General features: G+C 37.6%; 1 protein-coding gene across 3 annotated transcripts in view; it reads left to right on the top strand.

The window, feature by feature from the left end:
- LOC131427411 (uncharacterized) overlaps positions 1 to 20,463 on the top strand; it is a 281,665-nt gene that overhangs the window by 206,627 nt on the left and 54,575 nt on the right. For all 3 annotated transcript variants that reach the window (XM_058590573.1, XM_058590576.1, XM_058590571.1), the window contains one exon: positions 1,407 to 1,764. The gene's annotated coding sequence lies outside the window, so the exon portion shown is untranslated. The remainder of the gene's footprint in view (positions 1 to 1,406; positions 1,765 to 20,463) is intronic.

Here is a 20,463-nt window from a genome sequence, read left to right as displayed (position 1 = left end):
AAACCGTCACCTCGTTTCGCTCCAGATTGCCAATAAAGCGTGCCAAACTCATCGCCCCGCCCGCAGAGACCCCAATGAAACCCGAGAGATCGTACCACCGGGTTGTGACTGTACAATCGTCACCAAGAGCTGGATGGATGTGGTCTGCGATGCGACACAACCCGACACGGTAGCAATCGTAATAATTATATGTCGTATGCTTCCCTTACCGTAATGTCGTTCGTCGTCGAGACGGAGAATGGACGGAACAGTCGCTACGGTGAGGCCAACCAGGTCGCCGAATCCAGATCAATATATGGTGCAGTGAAAACCAAACAACCAAAAAAAAAAGAAAAGGAACACCTGTTTCAAACCGTTTCAGTGCTGCTTAAGTGCCTCCAAATTGTTGGAATTTTGTTTTGGAACCTGAAAGACATGAAACCAACACCGGCAAACGGGCGCGCACAGATCAAATAGGTGTGATGAAAAATTTGAGACCTCAATTCAAATCAACACGGGGCTATCCCCGCCACCGAAATGTAGTATCTTGATGAAGAAGAAGGGGGAATTGGAAACCAGAATTGGGCTAACGGTACTCAGCGGGACTTGGGTTGCGAATGGCGAAGGAATTTACCGAAATGTTAAATAGATTTCCAGGAACCTGAAATTTACTGACCTTGATATTTGCATCCCACTACCGTCAGAGCCAGTTATCATCTCGTCGAAGGAAGCGCTTCGCAGTGGGTCACAAACAAAAACCTAGTATATCCATGATCATATGATAAACGAGTGTGATTTTGACCGCACGCGAAAGAGGTCATTCGAAATGCCAGAAAGAAACGACCCTCGATGGAATGTAAATCATCGCAGTCGCTGGTCTGTCTGTATGCGAGTGTAAAATCGCCACTTCTCTCTCGCTAAACCGGTTCAAATTGGGCTCCTTTTACTTTTGTGCGATTTTTCTCCGGTCCATTTTGATGGGGATGCAGCAAAATCGGCCGCAACCGGAGAATCGTGGACTTCGCTCGTATTCGAAGATGCAAAGGGTCACCAGGTCTTGACGTCAATGAGTTTGGTTTTTTTTTGCGCTTTGCTAAGCAAGCCGTCATCTATAGCAGTGAAGTTTTTGTTGTTGTTGCTTCTAGCGACAGGGGAAATGGACTTGAAACATTGCCCCATTAGAGAGAGAGGTTCGTCGCTTGGGAACTATGATTGTCACTTATTTGATTGTTGTTTTCTCCATATTCAGTGAGGTTAGAGTTTCTAAAGCACGTGTCTGATGATTTATAGGCGGAAACGCAAAATTTTACGAGATGCTTAAAAACTTCAAAGAAAAATTTTAATGCAACCATCAACATCATTATGTTACTCAAAACCATAATGGAGATAATAATTTGAACACAACTTTTCTTTCGCTTTTTCCACAGATTGATCCGATTTCGCCGAATGATAGCAACAGCCACAGGTCACCGAGCATAATCTGTCGCTGTTAATCAAGTGACCGTACCATTCTGGGCCGTGTCGTTTGGGTGTCGCTACCGGACACCTTCTAGTTGACGGCCAACACACGCCGCACACCACCAATCGCGTGAGCTCAATTCCGCTGGACGGAACACGCTCCGTTTATTCAGTGTCACCGTCGCTTCGCTCGCTGCGCAACCGCAGTCCGAGTCGTAACATTTTAATGGTCCCCGTGTTGTTCATCAGCCACCGTTCCGAGTGGCGTCCGGTGTTCTTTCGCTGATTGGCCGACCGAGTGACTGACTGCCTGACTGACGGCGGCCGGTAAGTAACGATGCAGTAAATGCAAAGGGTCTCTTCCGTGATGCAATTAAAGATGTAAGGGTTTTATTGGGCGAATAAATTGAGATGTCACGTATTTTATCACCTTCGGAATTGTGCAGTTCCGAAGGGTAGGCTGGGGTGATCAGTAAGCGGGAAATAATCAGTGGGGATGATTTTACTTGTATACTGATTTGTTAAAATTTTAATTTCGTCGTAGAAATTTATGTAGATTCCATTTTAATTCTAACGAAAACCAGATCGTTAATATTTTTACATTTCGTCTTTGACTTGTCAGAGCATTAGCAGTTTACGTTGAACTGCCGATGCCATCTCGCGGTTCAATATAAATCGTTAGCTAATAGGCTGATGAGACGGAATGTAAAATTATGAAACTCTGCTCAGCCTGATTACCCACGAGGTACGAACATTTACTGCGGTTTTATTTCAATCGATCTCCTCTATCATTCACCATGTTATGTTACTTTATTTTAAATGCTATCGGGAAATAAGGATTGAGAGAACCTGAAACATTGAAGAAGGTAAACTCACATTAAAAATGCATGTTGTACTTCACAAAGAAAGACTATGAAATATCTGTGCAAACTAACTACCCGAACTAAGACCCAGACGGTCTCAACTCGTTAATGTGTTTATATGTGGTAAATATGTGCACTTAATTTTTTTCGGAAATGGTTCGACCATTTTTGCCTTTCTTATGTAGAAACCCAAGTAGCACACGTTATTACACTTCAATGGCAGTAACTTAGATGACACAGATTCATTGAACATGTTGAAGACTTTGCAACGTGCATTATAACTGCTATGTAACCTGAAAAGTGCAAGAGGCAGAGCTTGTGCGACTTACCAAGGGTTGCCAAACAAATACACTGAGGTCTTTTTTTATGCTGTCTTTTTATATGCGGTTTTTTTACGCGACTTTTTTAAGCGAATTTTCAAAGTTATGCGGTTTTTTTTTATGCGAAGTTTCAGAGTTATGCGGTTTTTTATGCGAAGTTTCAGAGTTATGCGGTTTTTTTATGCGAATTTTCAGAGTTATGCTGTTTTTTTATGCGTTTTTTTATGCGGTACGTAAATTTGCATAAAAAAAGACTTCAGTGTACTCAGTAAAGAATATTTGATTTGATTCAGCGCGCACATCAGTCACAATGAAACAGAAAATATAAGTTTGTGTCAAGTTACAATTTGTTGATGTTTTATTAAACATTTACGACCAAAAATTGGCATCCGATAATGAAAGCTAAAATACAGAATTCAATATTCTTTAAACTCAATCTAAGTGCTATTCGATATTTATGGTGAAGTTGATCATTGTACTTATTGAAAACGTGCGCGCCTTCGATATTTTGGGTTTCAGAACATTGGCACACAAAATAATATTCATATTTTTATTCCCTTCATATGAAATTTACAGCTAAAAAGTCGAAATGTGTTCAGTTAGAACTTTTTTGTGATTAATATTAGTTTTGCATATACCAAAGTTAGAACAGTTGACCAATCGCAACAATTAAAAATTGCACTTTTTTCAAATTTAATGAATATTTCATTCCCTGGTCTTCATGGTAGCCATTGGCATAAGTTTTTCCATGCATACACTGCCGTTGACAAAGTGTAGAAATATTCTCTCTGGTAAAAAGAATATATTTCCCAAAACGAAACAAGTTTACTTCGCACATGTACCGGCAAAAAATTAGCGTATAAGCGCAGATTTAACTTTAGCCAATTGTTTAAACTAAAGGAGTTTTCTACTTATTCTACTTATTGATTTAATATTATTGTACGGAAGCTTTCAACCGACACTGTAATTGTATCTTTCTCTCTTTTTCTCTCTCTCTCTGTGTACGTGTGTGTGTATGCGGGTGGGTGTGTTTGTGGGTGGGTGTGTAGGTGTGGGTGTGGGTGTGTGTGTGACAAATATTGTCACTCACTTTGCTCGGAGATGATTGAACTGATTTTTACTAACTTAGGTTATCACCAAAACCAGACACCAAAAATGTGAGAATAATGTCACTCATTTTTCTCGGAGATGACTGAACCGATCTTAGATTCTACTGAAAGGCCTTAAGATGCCATAAGAATATTCAAATTTTCATTCGGATCAAATCCCTGGTTCCAGAGGTAGACTTAGATTCAAATGAAAGGTCTCAGTGCCCCATACAAAAGTTCCACAATTTCATTTGGATCCAACTTCCGGTTCCTGAATTACAGGATGATATGCACCAAAAATGTGGAAATAATGCATTTAAAATGTGAAAAACTAAACCGATTTTCACAAACTTAGATTCAAATAAAAGGTCTTATGATTTCATACAAAGTTCCCGAATTTCGTTTGGATCCAACTTCCGGTTCCGGAATTACAGGGTGTTATGCACAAAAATGTGAAAATAATGTCACTCACTTTTCTCATATGCTACCTCTTTATATTTGCTACTTAATTTCTCTAGTTTGCCGACCTTGATAGTCTGTAACCAAATAAACCAGTGATAAAGCTAGCTTCAGATAGAATTGGAACAAATTTATTATTGAATTCAAGATCTTTTTTTATATAAATATAGCGTTTTCTTCATACTTTTAAGAAAAAATACGGATAAAATTATTCGTCACGGTTTCGAAGGAATTCTCGAAATTTTCCTGTAGCACGGCTCATTAGGAAGCACACCTTTTTCGTCCATCGTTTTAGCTATCTTATTCCACCAGGTCGTCTCTGCATACCATTCTTGAACGACTTTGCTGTAATGACAGCTTGCCAAATCTGGCCAAAACATTACGAGATGGTCGTGGGATCGAATGAACGGCAAAATTCGTTTTTTGAGACACTCTTTTTGGTACAGTTCCGATGTCATTGTCTTATTTGTAACGAAAACTTTCGTTTTTTTGCCAAAGCTGCAAATGCCCTGCCAAATCATAAGTTTTCTTGCAAATTTTTCGCAAAAACAAATTTAAATTTGGCTAGAACATCCCTCCGAGCCGTTGTCAAGTAAAATTTTTGACCTGGGATTTGCCCGAAGTCAGCCTTGACATAGGTTTCATCGGCTATCAGAAGACACCCGTCGAACTTGGTCAGCACCTGGTCATATAGTTTCCGAGCACGAATTTTGACCACACTATTCTGTTTTATGGTCCGATTTGGCTGTTTGCTAGCTCGATACGACTTGATTCCTTCCCGGAGTCGAGTTCTCCTCACGGTACTATGGGCAGCACCGAATTTTCTGGCCAAATCACGGTCCGACAGATTAGGATTCCTCTTAATCGTCTTCAAAATCTTACCACGCAGTTTCTGGTCGACAGTTCCACTCCGACGATTGGCTTGAGGCTTCCGAATCGTCGTCAATGTTTCCTTATGCCGTTTGATAACGCGCTATACGGTATTTCTGGGCAATTTCTGCTGTTTAGCTAGCCTAGATGTGCACAATTTTTTCCCTTCTTTCGGCTTCCATGTTGATTGTTTACAAAGTACAGTCGATTTGCGGAATGTCAAAAATCATACGTGAAGCTGACAAAATTCCCGACACGAGGGCGCCAAGAACTTCCAAATCCGTCCACCAGGAGCGCCACAATATGAGCAAAAGTTCGTTCCAATTCTAAATCAAGCAAGCTTTTGTCCCATAAATGATTTGCTGAATTTTATCTAAATCTGACTACCAGTACATTTTTTTCCAAAATTCAAATCGTCATAGAAAATCGCAAAAAAAAAAGTGTAGATCATATTAGTTTATGGTTGAAAGAAGCGAATGTCACTATACCGATATCCAGCTTTCGGTTCCGGAAGTACCGATAATAGTAATCAAATGTGATAAAACGGAGCACACTTCACTGAATTTTTTTTGAATAACCGTCGTTTTTAATGACAGTTTGAAATTTCAATCACTCATTACCCTGTAATTTCGGAACTGTAAGTCAGTTGAATCGAAAAGAGAAATTGTATGAAACCGTAAAATTATTCCTTTGAATCTAAACGTATGACAATCGATTAATCATTCCATGAAATGTTGAAGTGAGTTCCACTTCATAGCTTTTGGTCATTATTCACGATACTTCTCAAACCGCTATTCAGAAACCAGCATAACATGCCGAACAAATTAGAATTGCTTTGAGCCTAACTTTGAAGCTTGTTTACGATCTTTGTCGAAAGTCGGAATCGGATAAAATTCACCAATTTTTTATGAGATCATAAGTATTTTAATTCGAATTTTCGTTCAAGAAATTCGTTTTGGTTTTCTTTGAGAAAACGATTAGTTAGAGTGAAATTTACTGTCTCTGTTTGATAGGTTGACCTCAAGAGTAATATGAAAATAGGTGCATTGACTTCGAGTTATCGCATCGCCATAACAATAGTATTGAACTATTTTTACTGCGGTATTCTTAGATACAAAGAAAATATTTTGCATCCGAAAAACCAATCGACCCACACGTCATATATGATTTAAAACGGGAAACATATTAGGTTCCAATTACTAAAATGCTCAACACTCACCAATCAAAAAAGTTTAACCTAGGTATAATTATGAATAGAATCGACCTCATCTGATATTTATTTCATATTCACGTTAGAGAATCTGTAACTTCAACTTTATCTTTAACCCAACAGGACGAATTAAAAAATGAGTGAGGATCATATTGTGTAAGATGACGAATTTGCCGAATCATCTATGAGATTTCGAACAAATTGGCCATATCTCTTGTGTAATACTGGAAGCTAGTTTTTCTTTCAACATTCGAGTCTGAAATTTAGCAGAAGTAGCATAAAAAGTAATCATTTTTCCATTGCAAGTAATCATTTTTAAATTGCAAAAAGAGATATTCGTCAAGCTGGATCTACGACAAGTTGAAATTCCCACGTGAATATGGTGGCATCAATAGTATCAGAGGTGTCAAGCCATCAAAGAACTGATTTATCAAAGCAAAGCAAAGTCTTGGCATTACATTCCTTTTGTGGAATTTGACCTTTCTGTTTAAACAGACTCCGCAGTCGATTCTTAGGATACAGAATAATTGCATTGCTAATATTGCTATGATCCTACTGACACTAAGAATTCTTCCAGGTCAGGGCTCGAACATACGACAACAAGTTTGTAAGACCAGTACCCTTATGCGTTGAACCGCCCACCCGGGTCCCTGTTATATCAAACTATATCTAATTCGTTTAAAGCGGGCATTTAAGGGCTGAGGCCAGTAGGTCGCGTATAAGTTTTGAATCAACCACGTGTCTCGCTCTGCGTATTACATGTCTCTCCACGCTCTCTCGCATATGTGCAAAATGACTGTCGATGGGCCGTGTGGCCAGAAAAGTTTCGATATTTTCGGTTTCCAAGTTTGACTACATAGATCGGTCGAATGGGATTGACATATATAAGCATGAAATGTGTCTCGATCCAATAAAGCTACCACTTTTTTGGTAGCCTGGCTGAGCCGATTTTATTTCTCTCTCATTTTTCGTTATGTTACCTGGAAACTAGAGCAGAAAAAAATGACGCGTGCATAGAAATCGACTTACCTTCACAAAAAATAACTTTCACTTCATTTTCATCGTGACAGCATATTTGAATGGTGTTTCAGAACATGTTGACCAATTTCATACGAATGAAAATATATATAATTACTTAGAAAATATTTGGTTTTAAAGTCGTTCGTTTAAAAATATTTATTTTATTATTGACTTAAATATTTAAAGAGCAGAATTTTCATAATATAATGAGAAGAATTGAACTCCTAAAACACACCCCTGTATACACGCCTGTCTTACCGGAATACTCTTCACCTCGCGGTTTTTTAAATGTGGGTTTTTACGCGGTTTTTTATCCGAATTTTCAAGGTTATGCGGTTTTCTTATTTCGTCTTTGAAATGCATGAAACATCGAGATCTGGTGTTATCCCCAAGTTTTTTTAAAATAAATCCTTAAGACAGAAAATTTTCGATTTAAAAAAAATATTTTTCGAGATTACACATCAAAAAACAAATTTTCGTTTTCTGAAATCTTATAGTCGATTGTTTTAAACAAATTTTTGTCTTGATAACACCAGATCTCTATGTTTCATGAAGTTTTAAAAACATTTTACAACAACAAAAAATTCCTATAGTTTTATGGGTTTTTTACGGATTTCCCAAGTTACGCGGATTTCTGAAGCTACGCGTTTTTTTTGGTGCGATTCGTATCCTCCGCGTAAAAAATACCTCAGAGTACTGATCTTTGCTATCTAGTACTTTCGTCAATCTTTTCAGACAACATACGGATACCATGACGAAAACATTGCTTCTAAGATAGACTGTGTGTCGTTGATCAAAGTAAGTGGTAACCAGATGACGCTAAGTTCGTAGGATACGGCGGGTGGGGTAAAATATTTCCTTTTGTCCATAATTTTCAAGTTTTTTAACCCTTACAACATCGGATCAAAATTGTCATCCTGGAGTGTGACTTTATCGTATATTTCTTTGTATTGTGTCCAATTCCCTTCGGTGTTCGGCTCAAACGCATCAATTGTATATTCGAGCGCGGAAACAATTCTTAGTGTCAATAGAATTTTATCACTAGTCATGCAATGGCTTCTGGTACAGCAAAGCATCGGTTGCGAAGTCTTGTGAAACAGCAGAGACCAATTTCACAAAAGAAATGTAATACCAAAACTTTGCATATTTCGATCTCACAAAATGTGAGGTATAACTTTGGCGCAGTCTTGCCATATTAGGATTTTCCTCATGACTTTTTACACTTAGGATTCTCGAATTGTGCCCATTTTTAGTCATCACACGGAGAAAAATCCATTGTCAGTACCATGAATAAAAATCATGAAATCCTGAATAATAAGTTATGATTTCAACACCTTCCATGAAAATTTTCATAGTATCAATCAATTTGCTTATGAAATTTCATGAGAAGACATGGTTCATGATTAAAAAATCAGGTGTGAGTCATTTCGCCGAAAGTCGTTTCGTCGAATGCCATTTCGTCGAAAGTTTATTTCGCCGAAAGGGTAATTTCTATTACATCATATTATTATTTTTGGTGTTATTGTGTCTCCTGTATAACTGATGTGACGCAGCCACATAACCGACGCCAAAATGGCTCGGTGGCACAAAGCCGATGTGGTGAAGCCGCATTAGATATTTTTTTCATTTTCACTTAGTAAACGAAAAATACCACATACATTTGCTTGGTAGATACACCTATGCAATTGCTTTGATGCTTAGTAGCTAATAGTAAACAAGTTTTCTTGGGAACTCCGTTTTGAGGTTCATGAATCAATCTTTATTCAAGAAGTACAATTGTAGGTCAACAAAGCGGGTGTCAACGCTTCCATCTTTCATTTGTCTTTATTTTAAATCGATTCCAATTACGATATTAAGACAACTGCAGGATACCGCGAAATGACCCTTTCGCCGAAATGGCTTTTGTCGAAACGGCATTCGGCGAAGTGGCCCATTCGGCGAAATTTCATTCGGAAAAAATGGCTTTCAGCGAGACGGCTTTCGGTGAAATGGCTTTCGGCGAAATGTCTCTGATCCAAAAAATAATGGTACCGGCAATAGATTTTTATCCGTGCAGTTATGATGCGTGTTTTGAATCATCTAGTTGTCAACCCAATAAAAAACGCAAAATTGTTGTTTGACTTTCATTTTTTTATGTTTCGTGCTCGACTCAAAGATGCATTAACAGGTAAAATTAAATTACTATTTCCACTTAGCAGTTCAATTCGAACCGCTAAGCAGACGCAGAGTAAACTCCGACATAAACGGGTGACGACTTTATTGGTAGTCATCAGATAGCGAACGTACAGGAGTTTTGGGTTACGAAACCTTCAACTCATCAGTTCACTTATTCATATGCTTTTTGCATGGAACATTGTTTTATTTTTGATTAGTCCGTAATAAAAAATCCCTAAGTGTACATAGCGTGATGTTTTTTTGATCGATTTCTATCGTTTAGCACTTACTCCTAGTAACAATCAAAGCAAAATTGTTTACCTGATAGTTAGTTCCTGATTTCTGTCTTCTTACATAATCCAACAATTGAATAAATTATTATTCCAAAAAGTAGTCTGAAAGCGCTTCCAAAGTTTCATTGAGGAAATAGATGGGTTTTTAATGTCTGTGATAGAACCGGACTGACGTGAGTACGAATTTAGTTGAGTTGATTTTTCGTTGCATTTTCAAGGCATCAACCTAAAATATTCGATAAGCCGAACTGCGCAATGCTAAAAATCGATCACAACTGATTTTGATTGCTGCCCATTGTTCTTCGAATATAAGCGATACATTGTATTCACATGACCCACGGCGAAATATGAAGCCAATCAAGTCCAGCCCCAAAGTAGATGTAAAGTGTTTAAAGCAATGCTAGTTGAATCTGAGTGAAACCCATTATCGTCTCATCTCGGCTTTAATCCCTTCTTTCTACCTGACAAGATAATGATATTTCACAGTACGCAATACATCACGCGTTTCGTTTTGTTCACGATCATTGTGCAAATTTAGTTCCTTCAAGTCGTTCATTTCGTTTCTCATATACCTGTCGTGTCTTCATCTATCAGCACTTCATAAGAGCTCGCATTATGAGTAAGATAAAACGGCTGCAACCTCGGAACCTCGACTGTAAACAACTGGCTTGCAGGCAGTTGTGCTGGGTTGTATGTAGACTATGTAGCTTCGGCAATGGATGGCAATTAAAACAACAGTAAGTAGAAGAAAAAAAAAGTCTACATCAAATGTTAACCGTGAGCCGGTGGCTGTATTAACTAGCGTACATCATCTTCCTCGGTTATAACGAGCAATCGCTTGTTACGATGTTCAGAACAAGCATTTAATCTTCGGTTGAAGTTCATCTATGGGAAAAAATTTGCATTGCTACAGCTAAAACTTCCATCTAGATGAGCATCATCGCTGAAACGCCTCGAGCTTCTGCTTGCCCTTTTTGACACGCATTGAAATCGGTTCTACCGTTTTGTTCTCACAAGACATGGGGCTAAAGGCGCGTAATGTGTTGTTCGTGGCAGACTAACTAGACGCAAATAGTACAGTACATATAGTGTATACAACGGGGACAGATTGCGGCACTCTATTAAACAAATATGTATTTTCTACTGTTTATATCGCGCAAAGCAACCTTGCGTCTCCCGTGCGATAACGGTCGTTTACGCAAACCAACAGAGAGAGAAAAAACAGCTCGCTTCCAGCTATGTTTACACTGAATACCTGTACAACCCGACAAGCAAAACAACGAACAAAGATGTTTTGATAAAAATAAAGTATACACTCATACAGGCACTGGTTTGGATGCATGCCTACGAGCAAATATCGACTGCATTGACCTTTGCAGGCTTTGATTGCTCCTTGTTTTTAAAGTTTGTTTTGAGCACACAAAAAACATCCTTGTGTGATATTATCTCATAACATCCATGCGTGAGTGCATGTTGTTTTTTTTTTGAGGTAGAGAAAATAAGCGATTGGCCATGAAAAAAAAACGAACCAATACGTAACCAACGAATGGTGGTTAACAATGGTCGTCGTCTGCTAGACATTCTGATATCGGTTACTTTTTAACTCCTTATCAGACTGATCTCTTGTTTCCAATAATTGCTGTACATCATACGCAAATTATCAGAAATGCATAACCTTTTTTTCGCTGTATGTCTTAAACACTTTCAGTGAGAAAATTGGCAAAAAAGCTTGTTTTTTACTGCAAGTACTGTCCAGAACGTTCTTTTATCTTCGATACACGTTTGAAAACAGAAGGACGACGAAAAAGGCCAAATTTCATTAAGGGGGGTAGGGTCTAAACGATTAAAAAAAAAATCATCATTTTTGCAAATTTTTTCCGTTCAACAAAATAAATTCAAATGTTTAGCATGATAAAAAACATAATTCGAACAACATTTCGTAATTTCGTTTTCGTGGAAAAATGTTGAGAAATAAGTCGGTGAAGAGGTATTTTTGAGAACGCTTCTTAAAAATCACGATTTGCGGTGTCCACTGTATATCAGCGCAGACTAATCAGAAGATAACAAATGAACGCAGCATAGTTAGAGTAGAAATTTTTCTAGGCCTCCATCGTTTCTGTTTGATTTTTTTAGAATTTTTTAAAGTTTTGGTGGTGGTTCAAAGTGAAACCTACGATTTTTGACGAAAAAGTCCGCCATTTTGTAGCTGTAAAACAACCCCAAAGTAACAAACATCGAAAAAGAAAACGTTTGGGTTTGGTTTTTTCTATGTAGAAAGTGTGTGCAAAATTTGAAAAAAAAATGATGCAGTAGTTTTTGAATGACGATGGACACGGACTTTCAAAACCTGCTTTCGAGAAAAATGCGTTTAAAGTTTTTTTTGTGTATAAAATCAATGGAAACAATTTATTACTCAAGGGAGCCCGTATTTTCAAAAAGTCATATTTTTTTCTTTTATAATTTATTATAATGAATCATTTCAAGAATGTTTTGTCAAGTTTTGAAGTCAATCGAAGTTGAAATCTTGTGCCTGTGCGTCAAGCTCTTGCTACTTCTCAGAATGAGATATCCATAGATAAAGGTCAATAACTTCAAGAGTTTCGTTCCAATAGGCTTGAAAATTTCGTAGAATATTCTTGAAATGTTTTACAAAAAGAAAATATAAAGAAAATAATAAATGTTTTTTCAAAGGTGTTAGACCCTACCCGCCTCTTAAGCATATTTGGTTTGGCAGGCAATATGAAGCTGTGTTCGAGCAAGTCTAAGCTTTGTCACTGCCGGAACGGTTAACAAGGAAATGTACCGTGAAGAATGCCTAAATAAGTGATTGTTACCGATTCTTACACTGTCATGACGCTACCTCACTATTCTGGCCTGATTTGGCCATTTGTCACTACGCCAAAGATGTTTTGGAATGGTATAAAGCGAATGAAGTCCATGTGGTATCGAAAGAGGTGAATCCACTTAACTGCCCGGAGTTGCGAGCGGTATTGGGTTCTCGTTAACAGGGAATTCTCAGTATAAACAACAGGTTATAAGTATAGACAAATTTCCAAAAATTCTGCATAAAAGCAGCTAAATCGGGTTGCTTGAGAAGTCTGCATAAACTCGAACGGCTGGGGTAAACTCAAAAGCTCTTAGTTTCTTCATGTAGTTTAATAAGGCATTTTTAGTTAGTTTCAAGATGAACAATAATGCACAATTTATATATAAGGAGTGTATCGAAAATAAGCTATCCACATACATTTGTGTTGTACGCATGTATTTGTGATGGTTCTTTATGCTCAGAGCACAGCATGCTGTGCGTTTGGCTGTCAGCTTTCGTTTGTTTACTTGTTTGTGCGGTTGAAATTCTGCATTTTCAAAATGTCGAATGTTGAAAAGGAAGTGAAAATGAAGGTTCTGGGAACATGGCTAAGTGAGAAGGATATTACTATGCGAACATTGGCGAAGCGGTTTGAAATTCATCATGCCAGTGTTAAAACCATCATTAATAAGTTTGGGGAACAATTGGAGAAATTCGGACGAAAGGTACTGGTATGGCAAGCAATATGTTCCTGTGGTTTGAAGTCAACCATTTTTTACACTACCGGAACTATAAATGCAGAAATCTATCGATCTGAGTGTCCCCAGAAAAGATTGCAGCCTTTATATAAGAAGCATAGTACACCTCCACTGTTTTGGCCGGGTTTAGCGTCGGCTGACTATGCCAAAACCACACTCAATTGGCTTACGGAAAAGGGTATAAATTTCGTTGAGAAAAATATCAATCCACCAAATTGCCCTCAGCTTCGACCCTTCGAACGTTACTGGGCAATCGTGAAGACTGGTAAGGCAATCAAGAAGACTGGTAAGGCAGCTGGGAACATGCAGGAGTTCAAAAAAATTTGGGCTCAAGCGTTCAAAAAATGCGATGCAACACTTGTCCGGAATTTGATGAAGAGCGTTCGATCAAAATTACGAAAATTCGCGAAGGAATATTTTAAATTTCATCCGGTTTTCATTATGGTCAAGTTTAACCTCGTACAATAAAGGATCAATTTTTAGTTTGTACAAAATATCGTTTATTATCACAATTTGAAAGAAAAATTCGTGGATATCTTATTTTCTATACACTCCATATTTATTATTTATAGATTTAAATGTAGCAACACTGTACACTATACAAAATTGAACAAAGCATGCTAGGTGGGTGCGTTTTCTTCCTCTTCCGAACCAGCACGTACCGATGCGCACCGATTGTGCATCATTTTGTATGACAGTTTGAAAGTTTTGATACTCATTGCCCTATAATTTCGTAACCGAAAGTTTAAAGACACTGAGAGCTTTAATTTGAATCATGATTTGTGAAAATCGGTTCAATCGTTGCTGAGAAATCGAAGAGAGTTTCGTTTTTATAGCTTTTTTTACTATTTCCGGTGCTTTCGGAAGCGGAAACCAGGGACTGATTGTCCCAAAGTGGATTTAAAAATCGACTAACTAACAAGGTCTGCTAACTGGATAAATTTGCCAGTAAATTTTATGAAAATGTGCACCTCGTATCGCCATCGCTTGTGAAAAAATACTCACGAAATTTTTACTAATCGCGCTGTAATACCGGAACCGGAAGTCGGATCTGAATTAACTTTGCGGAGACTTTTCAAAGAATTTCAATACCTTTCAATTGCATCTTAGTTTGTAAAAATCGATTAAGACATTTCCGCGAAAATTGAATTTGCATTTGCTCATAGATTTGCACATATTGCCTTGTAATTCCGGAACCGGAATCAGATCCAGGTAAAATTCAATAGCCATTCAACCATAAGACCTTTCGTTTGAATCTAAGTTTGTGAAAATCGGTCACGCCATTTTTGAGTAAAGTAAGTGACATTTTTTTTCATTTTCTGTTGCATATAACCCTGTAATTCCGGAACCGGAAGTCGGTTCGGGATAAAATTCAATAGCGATCTATGGGACCGTAAGACCTTTCATTTGAATCCGAATTAGTAACATTGTTTGTCACATACACACATAAATACACACACGGACATTTGCTCAGTTCGTTGAGCTGAGTCGAATGGTATATGACATTCACAGTGATTGTATAGCCTTTCCATATGAGAAAGGCAAAAATACTCATGAAATTGAAAATTTTCACTTATCCACTTTAATACCGGAACCGAAAGTCGGACTTTCCAGGAACTTTTTAAAGAATTTTAAGACCTTTTATTTGCTTCTTAGTTTGTGAAAATCGGTTAAGACATTTCTGAAAAAATTGAGAGCGCATTTTTTAATAAATTTGTACATATTTTCTTTTATTTCCGGAATTGTATGAGGTCACAAGCCCTTTCGTTTGAATTTAAGTTTGAGAAAATCGGTTCAGGCATCTCTGAGAAACGTGTGTGTGGAAGTCCCAGAAAGTCGACATTTGAAAAATTTTTTTTTCGAGATAACACAATTTCGACGTTTCATGCAATTGTAAGATTTTTGGCATCAAAAAATATTTTCGATTTCGGAAATTTCATGGTGCTATTTCAAGATCGAAAATTTTCAAACCTTAGCCGCCGGGCAGCACCCTTTACCCATGTCCGGTTTAGCTCAAATTTTGCATGGGGACTTTTTTCGAAGTGCTTAAACGTTTGAGCACTAGCGCTGTACGATCCCAAAATATTGGCACCCTTATATAAGAGCGGTAAAAAACAACGTGTTTTGTCGGTTACGTCACTTATACCATATCTCCGGAACGAGAAGTCGCAGTCATTCGATCTTCGAACTTGATCAATGGCCCAATAGTAGCTTCCAAATGAGCCTAAGCTTGTTAACGGTTAGTAAACGACTGGACAATGCGCAATTCAGGCTCCAATGTGGTTCTTAGCCTCTTGTCCAGTAACTCCTATCCCTAGTTCCCCGCGGTGCCGGCTGGGGCGCGAGTAACCAGAAAAGATCGGGTAACCAACCCCGGTGGGACCTTGATCGTATGCTGACAGGGAAGGGGAGACTTGCCCTCTCTTTACAGAGAGCAAGCCTTCCCGAGCGTCTGTTCCCCATGTTGGGGCGGCTCGAAACAGCGTCTGTTCTCCATGTTAGGAGCGGCTGATTACCGTTCTTGTGTCAGTGTGGGACTCTAAACAGTGCTGACACGATGGCCCTCCTGCGAGACAGGAGGTTGGTTTCAGACCTAACAAGCCGCCCGGAAAACACATGTTACGCACAATCAGGATATAAATACGACTCGGAATAATCGGCAAAGACCTACGCAACGAACAAAGGACTACGATTGGAAGCTTGGTACATGGAACTGCAAATCGCTTGGCTTTCCAGGATACGACCGAATGCTGCATGATGAGATTCAAATCCACGACTTCGATGTCGTAGCACTGCAGAAACTTTGTTGGACGTGGCAGAAGGTGTGGAAAAGTGGGCATCGAGCGGCTACCTTCTACCAGAGCTGCGGCACAACCAACGTTCTAGGAACGGGATTTGTAGTGTTGGGCAAGATGCGCCGCCGCGTGATTGGGTGGCAGCCAATCAGTGATAGGATGTGCGTATTGAAGATCAAGGGTCGTTTCTTTAATAACAGCATCATCAACGTGCACTGCCCACATGAGACGAGACCCGATGACGAGAAGGAAGCATTTTACGCGCAGCTGAAACGAACCTACGATAGCTGTCCACGGCGGGATGTAAAACTTGTCATCGGCGACATGAATGCTCAGGTAGGCCAGGAGGCAATGTACAGTGGTGGTAAAGCATCGATTCCGAACACGCAAAACGTGTTCGTTCCGAACCAAAAAGCGATCCACCATCGCGAGTATAAATTTGTCGATCCCATCGTTTGAGTCAGCATCGCCGAACCAAGAAGCGATGCTGATGGTGAAAGAACCGATGCTTTAGTTTGTGAGCCTATCGTTACTAGTATGGTCATGAACATCCGATTCGAGTACTATAGGCTGTTGCTTCGGATGAACCGAACTTTGTCAGCTACGGCAGGTCGTTAGAGTGTTTGGATAGTTTAGCAGAGTATGGTTATTTTGAACATTTCCAGCAACAGTGTGGTGTAGAGTATAGAAAATTGTAAATATTTTGACTTTTCGAAATTCTATGTTGAACTAATTGGTGAATCAATAGTAAACAAAATTTATTTTTTTTGACATTTTTGGTGGGCGTAGGGTGATTATATATGGAAAATTGTAAAATTTTAGACTACTACCAAGTCGGTGATCCATTGATTGATGAATCAACAGAAGTTCGAATTAAATAATTTTGCATACTTTATGTGAATGTAGGTAGAGTGGCTCAATGTGAAAAATTTCAAATTTTTAAACTATTGCAAACCTGATACTCTATTGATTAGTTAATCAATAGCATTTCGATTAGGATAATTTTTGGCATTTTTAACGAGCGTAGGGTGGCGCAATATGAAAATTTGTAAATATTTTGACTTTTGCTTATTTTATATTCCATTTAATAGTGATAGTTTTGACATTTTCGACGACCGTAGGGTGGTGCTATTTGGAAAATTTTAAAATTTTTGACTAATTAATTAATTAATTAATATACTTATTCAATGTTGATTCAATGTTCTATTAATTGATTAATCAATAGCAGTTCCAATAGGACATTTCCAGAGAGCGTAGTGTGGTTCTATTTGAGAAATTTTAGTATTTGAATTTGCAGATCCGATGCTTTATTGATTGGTGATTGAATTAAATTCGAATATGATAATTTTGGACATTTTCAGTGGGCGTATAGTGGCTTTATATAAAAATATGGGAATATTTTACCTTTTGCTAATTCAATGTTTAATTGATAGCAATTGGAATATTAGAATTTTAAGAATTTTTGGAATATATTGCTTTGCTGAACAGCAAGCTAACATTACCGTAAACCAGGGGTTCCCAAACTATTTTGGGTCATAGACCCCTTTACTAAAACTAACTTAGGCCTCAGACTCCCATCAACGAATTCCATTGAAAATTCGAAAAATTTGCTTTTTATTATTGATGTAAAATACTGACAAATTTCTGCGGATGGTCAAAGAAACACAACTTTGTTAGCGTAAATATTTCAAAAGCGTGTTCAGAAAAGATTTATTCGGTTTGCGCTAAGAGACCTTCCCTGGCGAAATCCCTTGGATCTGCCACCGTACCCTGATCGATGTCGCCTGTTAGGTCTTGACACTCTGGAACGACGAAGGAAGATTCAACAAGCTGCGTTTGTGGCGAAGATTATCAACGGCGAAATCGACTCTCCAAAAATCCTGTCTCTCATCGACTTCCGGGTTTCACAACGAACTCTACGATCAACAGGTTTGCTACAACGAAGATTCCATCGGACATCGTTTGGAGCCAACGAACCTATTGCAGCGTGTGTTCGAACTTTCTCCCTAGTTGAAAATTTATTCGATTTTGGTGAATCATCGCATAAGTTTGTTCAGAAAGTGTCGCAATCCTCGATTTTATAACTTAACTTTATATTCATTAAGACTTTTATTGTCAGATGGAACAAGCAAACAAATAAATAAATAAATAAATAAACAAATAAATAACAACTTATATCAAACAATAGGGGGTCGATTTTTAGACCTCGTCGACCCGCATAGTCTGTTTTCGTTTACGTCGACCCCCGCAAAAAGGATATCGACCCCAAGGGGTCTATATAGACCACCCCTGCCGTAAACCGAATGAACAGCCTTTGCATATTTTTGCTAGGAAAATATTTTTGAACAAATATGTACAAATCATTGGTGTTTGGTGTTTTTTACCACTACTGGTATGGAATTGGAAATAGTATAAAAATTACTATTTTTTATATTAAGCCATCCAGCACTCGCTGAGAATATCCAAAACTAACTTTAATTGCAATTAATGGTCGTCAAATGGTGAGATAACTAAGTCCTCACAAGTCCCTATCTCATGCCTCCCCGAGCGTCTATGATGACATTTGGTCAATAGAACGGCGTCGACTGGGTGCTATCGCCTTCTGCGTTAGTAGCAGAATGAGAGGGTGCGAAATGGCTTGTAGGTTGAAGCCCATCCTAAAGTGCAGTGTTTATCATAGTATATTACAACATATAATTGTGTTGTTTATTACATCATGTATTTTTATTATTTTTATTATTATTATTATTATTATTATTATTATTATTATTATTATTATTATTATTATTATTATTATTATTAGAAGAGCGTAACTTACATTGCGACATTACCTGTTATATTGTATCATAGCATATTATTTCATATATTATCGTCTTACACTATTTTATGTTATTAAATACTATGTTGTATGGTATTATACTGCATTGCATTATATCATATTATATTGTATTATATTATATTATATTTTATTATATTATGTTATATTATATTTCTATTATGTTATGTTATATTGTGTCGCATTATGTTGTATTATATTATATTATATTGTAGGGTTTATTATGAGTAGTACTACGTACCTCTGCGCAAAATATAAATTTGTTTTCCTTATAAGTTATCATTTTTAAAGTAACTTTCAACTAAATATCAAGGTCGTCACAAGGTGAGCTTGGTCCTCACTGGTTCCTGTTTCATGCTTACCCGTGTGTCTGTGGTGACAAAAGGTCGATGGAATGCGTTGATGGCAGAATGAGAGGATGAGAAATGACATATAAATTCAAGTAATATAATATCATAGCATAACGCAACATATCATTTTATTCATTCATATATTTCATTGTGCTATATTATATTGTTTTTTATTATTATTTTCATTATAATATTTATTGTTATTATTATTAATTTGTCATCAATAATAATAACATATATTATTTTTATAGATGTGGATATTATTATTGTTATTAGAAGAGAAATATTCTACTTCCTACAGTATTGCGAAGATAGAAGATCATAACTGACTCTCTACATTGACTGTTATTTTATATCATGTTTTATAATATATTATATTATATTGTATGACATTGTATTATATTATTTTGTAATCTATTATATCATTTTATGTTATATTAATTTCATTACACTATGTTTCATTGTATTTATCAATATAAAACATTTTGCACGGGGGCGTAAAGGGGAGGGAGCATCAGGGCATCGGACGAATTGATGACTGGACGAGGGATTGTGGATAGCCAGCCCAAGTCACTTGAAGGAAACTTGTTTCCTTCTGAAGGTTTGAAATGAGTCTGACGCGCCCTTCTCAAACAAACCATCAGGCGGGTTCAAGCATGTATAGCGATATGCTTCATCCATGCACTGAATATTATGGTTGGAAGAGCATCTTTTATTCCCGCGGAATACGAGTAAGTGACTCTACTTACGTATCCGCCCAACCCTTTTTGTTCGCTTTTCGGTAACAGCTATAGTAAGAAGGTGAATGGATGAGTCATATCGGGGCTACTGTAAGTCTACCCGCATCCACTGGCAAGTCCTTGAACTGATGGTGGCTTCACTTCACATCACATCACATCACAACTAACTTTAATTGCAATTAATGCACTAATGAATATAGCATCGATCATGCAAAAGTCAAAATGTTCATATTGAACCACCGCTCGCTAAAAACGTCCAAATTATCCTATTCTACCTGATCAACAATGATGATTCGCTCATCAATTGAACATTAAAATAGCATAAATCAAACTATTTTCAAATATTTATATTAAACCCCCCTACGATCGCTGAAAATGTTCAACATTATCTTACTTGAACTGCTGTTGATTCACCAATCAATAGAGCATCGAATTGACATTACTCAAAATATTTCCCATATACA

This window comes from Malaya genurostris, chromosome 2 (assembly GCF_030247185.1).
Source record: "Malaya genurostris strain Urasoe2022 chromosome 2, Malgen_1.1, whole genome shotgun sequence".
Lineage (NCBI taxonomy): Eukaryota > Metazoa > Arthropoda > Insecta > Diptera > Culicidae > Malaya > Malaya genurostris.
The sequence above is the reverse complement of the archived record's forward strand: the minus strand, read 5'-3'. Positions and strand labels throughout refer to the sequence as shown.